Here is a 9,787-nt window from a genome sequence, read left to right as displayed (position 1 = left end):
TATTTATGTATGTATATTTTGGATGTGAATGAAAGCTTTATTCGGATATTGCACGTATCGACAGGAAAGGTAATATGTAGTATACCAAGTATGAAATATGTATGTATGAAAGTACGTGATGAATATATAATATGAAGGGTAAGTATCGTTAGAAAGGGAACCGACCCTAATAATGTCGCCGAATGTAGGGAACCGACCCTAATAATGTCGGCGAATGTATGGAACCGACCCTAATAATATCGGCGAATGTAGGGGACCGACCCTAATAATATCGGCGAAGTTTATAGGGTGGAAGGCTCTTTAAAAAGTATGTGTATGAATGAAAGTACGTATGTTATTATGAAAGAAAGAATGAAAATACGTAAGTATGTAAGTATGTAAGATAATAGGAAGGTATGTACCTTCGGGTGCATATGTGAATATAGTGTATGTTGCCTGATTAATTAGAACTCACTCAGCGCCGCTGACTTCTAGTATGCACGCAGGCTAATCGACTAAGACAACTGGCTTGAGGGAGACACATGGCAAGACTGAAGAGGCTGGCATCTGGGATTTGTCGTGATGTTTTGATACTATATTTTATGTTATGTTTTAAAAGACGAGTTATGGATGTTGGTAATGGATGGTTGACAATTATATTATTCCGTGAAAGTTTTTAATTAACTCTGATATTTAGAACTGTGTTTATGAGTAAATCCAACACCCAAATGTGAGGCACCAGTAACGGGGCCTTACAATAAACTGGGTTCGTTAGCTAAGTCTCGTTGATCTAGCAAGGCCTCCTTAATTAACGAAGATTAACGTAACCGAGCTAACGGGGTTAGTTATTTTAACGAACCTTGTTATTTAATTACTTCTAATAAACATCTAATTCCATTCCTTGTATTTATTAAAATTTATGAAGCTTACTAATGACGCTAACAGATTAAAATATTTCTTGTTAAGTTACAAGAATCAATGGATTGTTAGACTTAAGTTGGATCAGGTTGTATAACATATCAGACCCAAGCCCATCTCGCACTCCATCTAGCCCAAGCCCAAAAGATGGATGAACAATTTACATAAATATCCTTGTATCCATGTTTCCAATCGTCAATTAACGAACCACAACTATTCAACAGTTGAGGAAAAGTAATGTGAACGTCTTCAAATCGGATAGACCTTTAACAGAGTTTGAGTTTCAAGAGCGAGCCTGATCTATAACTAAAAAAACTCAAACATAAAAACTAAATTTGGTTTTAAACCACACATCAATCTAATCACCAAGCAACTTACCCTCGTAATAATATAAGTGGCTGAAATAAGGCCAATAATTGTAGCCAAAAACAACATATGTAATGGTATATGTACAATGGAGATGCCAAATTAATGAATAGATTTGGTAAGGTTGTAACTACAGTTCACCTATTTGTTACCTGCTTTGCAATCTGAAAATACACATTAAAGGTGACTATATAGACAACAAAACTAAAGCTAATGTTGTTAAATTGAAGAGTTAAGATTACATACATACCACTTCTTATCTGCATTCCAACTTAAACATGTAGAGTAGATTACCTAAAATAAATAAATAAATAAATAACATAGATATGGCCTACGACAGCGTGCCACGACAAGTGCTCTGGAGTTCTTGGAGGGTAGAGGAGTCCCGAGGAAATATATAGAGATAATTATGGATATGTATACTAGGAGTGCAACAAGTGTACGTGCGCCCGTGGGGATACTGATTTCTTCCCCGTAGAGGTAGGCCTTCACCAGGGGTCAGCGTTGAGTCCTTTCCTTTTTGCAGTAGTCTTGGATGAGTTGTCAAAGTCGATTCAGGGGACGCTCCCGTGGTGTATGATGTTCGCAGACAATATTGTGTTACTTGCTGAGAGAAAGCAAGACCTAAACAGGAGGCTAAATGAGTGGCAAACAACCTTAGAGACAAAAGGTTTACGGATTAGTCGCTCTAAGACGGATGGAGTAAATGACAATGAAGACGCCCGGATCACCATTGAAGGGCAAGTGGTTCCGCACGTAACGAAGTTTAAGTATCTAGGATCATTTGTTCAGAGCGATGGGGAATTAGACAGTGATGTGACCCATCGAGTTCAGGTAGGATGGTGTAGATGGAAAGCAGCCACAAGTATATTTTGCGACAAGAGTTTCCCAACTAAATTAAAGAGAAAATTTTATAGGGTAGCAGTTAGACCTGCAATGCTATATGGAACAGATTACTGGGCCATTAAGAAGGCATAAGTGCGGAAGATGGAGGTAGCAGAGATGAAAATGCTACGCTGGATGTGTGGGCACACAAGGTTAGACAGAATAAGAAACGTTGTGTTTCGAGATAGATTAGGGGTAGCTAACATATCAGACAAGATAAGAGAGTGGAGATTGAGATGGTTTGGACATGTGAAGAGAAAACAGACGACGAATCCAGTTAGATTCGTAGAAAACATTACTATAGAGGGGAGGAGGGGTAGAGGACGACCTAAATTGACGTGGGATGAGAGGATTATGCATGATTTGATAGACCTAAATCTCTCAGAGGACATGATTGGGGATATGAATTCTTGGAGAAGTAGAATTATAGTTAAGGAATTTTAGGGAGAAATGATACCTTAGGGGCTTCTATTTACCTTATTTTGGTCACACACCATTATAGTATTTTCTTTTCATACATACATATATATATATATATATATATAGGGTTGGTACCATTTAAGAACTCTAAAAAGATTAAGAACTCTTAAGAACCCTTAACAACTAAACAGTTTTTAAATTTTTGTTATATCATAACATTATTTAAGAGTAGTTTTATCATATTTTATATAAAAAATTTTGATTACATATATTAATCACAAGTTTACATATATGTAAAATTTATGTACTAACAATTTACATAGGTGTAAAAAAAACATAGATATGTATAAAAACTAATTTTCAAAACTGTAATCGTAGATATAGATATACATAATGATAAAACTACTCTCAAAGAACATTAATATACAAAAAAACATTATAAAAAACGTTAGTTTTCAATGGTTTCTTCAAGTTCTTAAATAATTTAACAGTTCTGTAATGGTACTCATCATATATATATATATATGTATATATATATATATAGGGGAGGGTTATTCTAAAAATAAGTTGTTTCCTAGGAAGACTAGGAATAAATCATAGCCATTAGATCATGTTAATCAATTGTTGAGATGTAAAATTACCAATAACCGACATAGTTTCCTAGAATTACTCTTTCATCATTATAACCGACATAGTTTCCTAAAATTGTTATTTTACCATAATTTGTAATGCCAAATGTAAAACTTTGTTGGTTCTTTCCATTCCTAAGAAACTTCTTATTCTTATTTGAACATTTCTATATATATATATATATATACACTAGTTTTTATTCCCGTATTACGGGGGTTGTTTTATATTATTTTTTTATAATATTTATTTATTTTTGAATTTTTTTTATTTTTATTGTATGAAAGTTAATAATATACTTATGGTTTGATGATAAATTGTTTCACAAATAAATGAGATGTTATAACCCGGTTTAAAAGCTATATGGGTTTGAAGACCTAAGACCTGTTTATTTTTTTATTATAAAATTGGTTTTTTAATTATGAATAACATATATCTTTTTTTTAAATAAATCAGATATTGATTTTTAGTATATCACTACTTTGTAGAATTTTGTATCAAATATTTGGTGAGATTAGTTTTTAATTTAGTGAGATGCTATAACTTGTTTAATAAATATCTGGGTTTGATGAGACCCATACCTGTGAATTCGGGTCAAATGCATGAGAAGCCTTCATTTAAAAATCAAGCAAATCTGGTGACTTTAAAATAAGAGGGAACGACCACTTCGTGACACGTAGGATTTTTATGTTTTCGTTTTATTATATACATATAGGGTTAGTATCATTTAAAAACTCTAAAAAAGTTAAGAACTATTAGGAACTCTATACAACCAAACATTTTTTTAATTTTTTTATATATTAACATTATTTAAGAGTAGTTTTATCATATTTTATATAAAAAATTTTGATTACATATATTAATCACAAGTTTACATATGTGTATAATTTATGTACTAAGAAATTATTATAAGTGTAAAACAAAACATAGATATGTATAAAAACTAATTTTCAAAACTGAACTCGTAAGTATAGATATAAAAAATGATAAAGCTACACTCAAATAACATTAACATACAAAATTTTTTATAAAAAACATTAATTTTCAAGGGTTCCTTCAAGTTCTTAAATAATTTAGCAGTTCTGTAATGATACTCATCCTATATATATATATATATATATATATATACACTATATATAATGCATGAGTGAAGGACCTCTTAAATTTTAAGAGGTACAGTCACTATTGCATAATAAACAATTACTAATGCATACAAATTTGAAATTTTAAGGGTATTATAGTATTTTGGACATGTTGACGGTTAAGAATATTTGATTTAGAAAATAGTTACAAATATAGTCCTTCAACTTTAACAAAACTTTGTTAATTTATAAAGTAGTTACACATAAACCCTTAATCTTTACCCATTTATTTGACAAATTCATTTAAAATTTTTATTTCTTCAATATCTTTTTATATATTATGTTTAAAAAAAACGGACTTACCGTTGCAATGTGCTTATTTTTATTAACGTTTCAATGTAAACTTTATTTTATTTTGATGTGTTTATTATAATGTACAAGTCAATTAAGCATAAGAGTAAAACTTAAATATGCAATTATGAACCAAAAATATAATTACAAATTTAACCCTTTAACTATATTCAACTTTTATAAATTTAATTAATAACTACTCTTTCATCCCATTGAGTTTACTCACATTTTCAACTATTTTCCTTTTTCTTCGGTTTTTCTTTTATATCTTTAAATATAATAAGTTTTAATAAATTTCAAACATACAATAACGACGTGTTTATTTTTGTTGACGTCTCAATATATGATTTACTAAATATCGATGTCCGTATTATAAGCAAAATGATTTCGTGACATTTAAAAAAAAGTATCAATTTTGGTTTAGGTCAAAATGCCCAGCAAAATGAGTTTTGATCATTTTTAAATTTCTTTTTTATTTTTTCGAGTCAACGATCGAGGTCTATGACAGTAGGGATGAGCTCGGTACCGTACCGGTACCGAAAATACAAATCCCGAAATTTGTAAATTCTTGGTACTGGTACCGATACCAAAATATTCGGTTCGATACCGGTACCGGGATAGTACCGGTACCGAATGTATAAATTCGGGAAATACTGTACCGATCCCGTAACTCAAAACTTTGGTACCGATGGTACTAAATCGGTATCGTTATGGTACCGGTACCAAATTTATTTATCCCTATTTGACAGGTCAAAATGTGTTCGAGTTATAGCGAGATGTAAGCCAAATAAATTTAGATATTCTAAAAAAAAGTTTAAAATTTCGAAAACCCAGTTATACATTAATTTGTTCATAATACACGTTTTAACACAGGTTATGCATCCGATACCATGTTTGTGTGCATGCCCCGCCGCATCGCGCGAGCACACGGCTAGTATATATATATATATATAGTATTATCATTTTTACTACGTGCTATTATCAATTATACTATAATTGAACTTTGATTTTCTTTTATTGCCGCATACATATGTAGTCAAGAGCTTAGGGTCTCTCTGAAAGCCACCTCTCTATCCCATTGGATAGAGGTATGGTGTGCCTACATCCCACCCTTCCCATACCCTACTTATAGCTTTGCTATTGGTGGGACTCCACTGAGTGTGATTGATTGATTGAGATATGAGACGACTACAAATAATACGTGCAACGACCTCACATGTTTCTCAATAAATGTGTAGTTGATGTAAAGATTTAAAATTTGCTAAAGTTATGTGAGTAGAAAGAAAATACTTTAACTTATTGATGAATTATTTGTTGAATTGGGTCCAAATTTCTTGTAAAAATTGGTTCCATATCACATTTAGGTAGAAATTGGGTCCATAGCAGCTGCAAATCTTAGAATGTTTAAATTACACTAAACTAGTCATACATTAACACAACAGAAGAAGATACAATCTCGGTTTTTTAAACTGGAATTTTCATATCATATATATGTATAATAAAGAGAAAATACATTGTTTTATGTTTATACCAGTACACAATCATCAAGCTCATTTCAAATATGTAAACACACTAACCTTGTGCACACAAGACACTTCTCATAACTGATTAAAAATCTAAACGGTTGTATTTCACAAAAGCAATAACAAGATTTCCGCCATACTAACCTTGTTGTATATATATATATATATAAGGGTGGGATAAAGAGAGAACTCATTTTAAAGAGAGAACTAGATAACTCCACTAGAACCATTGATTTTACTAAATCAATGGCTAAAAATAAGAAGGCGACACAAAGAAAAAATGGTGGGGGTTTTTTATTGAAGAAGGGTAAACTTGGAATTGCACAAAAAAAAACAATCAGTCTTTATTCTCTCATTCATTCAACATCGAGCAGACTATCATCCTAGGGTTTTTTATTCTTTCAATCGATCATCGGTTTCGTCTAATTGACTACGAATTCAAGCAGAAAAACGATGAACACTATCAGGTAAGCAATAATACTAGTCAATTTCATACATTACTACATCAATTAGGTGCATTAAACTAAAATCGCGTTCAACCGTCTCTGTTTTTGCTTTTTCTTATTAATCGAAGAACAATAGTGTCGATTAGTTACATAATAAGTGTTGATTAGGCATATATTGCGTCTATTCTGAATGATTTGTGTATATATTGTAGATTATGTGTGTTATAGGTGCCGATTAGGTGTACACTGCGTCAAATTTGAACAGTTCGTATGCACAGTGTCGATTAGACGTCCATAAGTACAAGTTATGAGCGTTTTGTATACGTGGTGTCATACATCAGTCCATTATTTACATTATTAATGAAATATTACATAGATATAATACATGAATGTTGTATTTCACTATAGAATTGTTAATTATAGACTGATAGTGCACATACGTACTATTAAACATAGTAATGGTAATGTTATTTAGCATGTTTATTTATAGACTGATAGTGCACATATGTACTATTGAACATACTAATGGTAATCTTCAACTTTGATGATAATGTTTGAGTGCTTGTTAGGTACAATACATATACGTAATAAAGATAATAATGTCCAGACTGATAGCAAAACAGTGGAAAAATTACTAACGACGAAAGTGAAGACGTTTCAGAAAACAATGACAAATATAGGAGTATTAATAGTATGGTTAGACAAACTGATACATTTCATACATATAGTATTCTGATTACATATATTTGAATCAATTATATTCCATAAGTATGTAGTACCTGTGATCAATGAATGACAATTATCTGTTTCAGAAATGTTGTTTCAATCGTCTAATTTGTCCAAATATGCAGCGAAATCAAACATAAATCATAAGAAAAAAAAGTAGGTAAACAGTTGTAATGTTCAAATTTCATAAATGATGCCATCTTTTAGGCTTACACAAATTATTGATGCATTACATGCATATGCAAGTATGGTCCATTATATATATATGCATTACAGATGTATTACTGGCATTATTGATGCACTACATATGTGCATTACAGATGTATTACACTTATATATGTTGTTATGGTGTATTGCACATATGCACTACATATGCACACTACACACATAGTACACATATTGTATACGTGAGCAAACATAATAACACAACTGTTTTATTGAAACAATATGCAAGAAAACGTGCGGGCAAGAAAGGAAACAGGGCATGAAACAGGGGATGACAACAGGCAACACAGAAACAGGGCATGAAACCGGGGAGGACAGCAGGCAACACAGAAACAGGGGAGGACAACATGCAACACATATGTCAATTCAGGTAAAAACATATTTTCTAATCATATTAACAATGCATATGTGTAATAAATTAGTAATACATATTCTCGTCATATATGTTTGTTATAATGGTTGTTTTTTTACTTGTTTACACAAACTAACATATTTTCCAATTACATAAATTAGTTGGACACCCGAAGGTGGAAGCTGCGAGTTCAGAAAGGCCAAGGAAAATGAAGTTACCATGGGCAGATAATGTCACGATTTGTCGGATATTCACGATGCAGCACATGCGGTGCTATAAAGGAAGCAACTAGGTTGATTTTGATTTCAGCACGGATGATGTTAGGATGGTTGAACAAATCAATATTCTTCGGATGAAATACATAGCTCGCCAAAACTATCAAGAAGCATATGTTGTAAGATGCTAGAGATTTGGAAAGCAAAAACTAAAAAAAGTTAATGGTTAAAAATGTCCTGTTTAAGGGTTTTGATGGATAATAGTTGATCATTATGAATGAAATAAATAACCGTTTTGTAAAAGCATAAGGCGTTAGGTAATTTATGATAATGCCAATCAGTTTGACATGAATGCTTGTTTGTTTGATACATGCACTTGAATGAAAACGGTTGATCGATATGGATGAATGTGTATGTTATGTGTTATTATGTATGTTTCTTTGATACAAGTGTGTGGATATTAAAGACCTAAACTAGTAGCATATGATTGACACACGCGTTAAACATTTTATGCATTAATGGTGTATTGTTACTTGAATTAAAAACAGATTAAACGTTACATGTACGTTATGCATATGCGTAAGGTATAAACAATAGACATGTATAGAATGTTCAGCGATGTATGTAAAACATATAATGTATAAGTGTAACACGAACATATAAGGCTGGATGAGGATTTTAGAATACAGGGTACACATGATGTTTAAAAAATGTAGATAAAACTCAAAAAGTTGTGTATATATGTAAAGCGAAGTGTTTGTAGATAGAAAAATATAACAGATTGTACACAGTATATAAACACATACACAAAGATATGACTACACGCCTGTAACATGTGTATAAAACTGAGTGGCACATGCGTACTGCAGTATGACCATGTATATATCAAAACAATGCGTAAACTATATATATCACACAGTAATACACCATATGACACTAGAGTTTGCATATGTGTGTAGCGCACAACGCAATGTTTAAAACACAAGGATAACACTCAAATACGCACATGTATTACATTCATATAGGTTTCAATAGTCGACAGATCGACATTAATAACAATGTTTTTAAGGTATAATATGAACACACGTGTAATACGCATTTACCGAGTATATGTAACAATGTAATGCGTATACGCAATGTAAAAGGTACGAAATCACAATGCGGTCCGATTGTATGACATAATGGTCGACAACATGATCGGACGGTGACCTAGTTACAGTGGCATCAACTGCAGCAACATCAGCTTCTTTCACAATATGGACCTTCTCGCGGTGTGGTTTCATGATCGGTTGCCTTGCTCTATCTTGATTAAGTATGAACTGGACATATCTTGACCTGATTACAACAGGCTTCCTTGATCCTATAAGAATCCAACATGAAACCGCCCAGTGCCCAAAAAAAACAAAATTAGTATAACAATTGTAAAATGATAGCTAGTAAAGACATCATTCAAGTAAATATGAAAATAAATATGACAGTAGTTAATTAGATTATTTTCCTATCTAACCTCTTCATCATAGCAGATAAAGAACATCATTCAATTGATTTTCACGTGTTCACATGTCTGTACCTGTTTCGCTAAGTACATACACAAACCATATCGTTTCTCAATTGTTGATGAAAACCATAATCAGAACCAGACTTGTTTCTAATACAGATTATTTTACACGGT

Source organism: Bidens hawaiensis, unplaced genomic scaffold (assembly GCF_021521415.1).
Source record: "Bidens hawaiensis isolate Kalapana, Puna unplaced genomic scaffold, B.hawaiensis_p1.1 tig00028736_1, whole genome shotgun sequence".
NCBI classification, from domain to species: Eukaryota; Viridiplantae; Streptophyta; class Magnoliopsida; order Asterales; family Asteraceae; genus Bidens; species Bidens hawaiensis.
Note: the sequence above shows the minus strand (reverse complement) of the source record.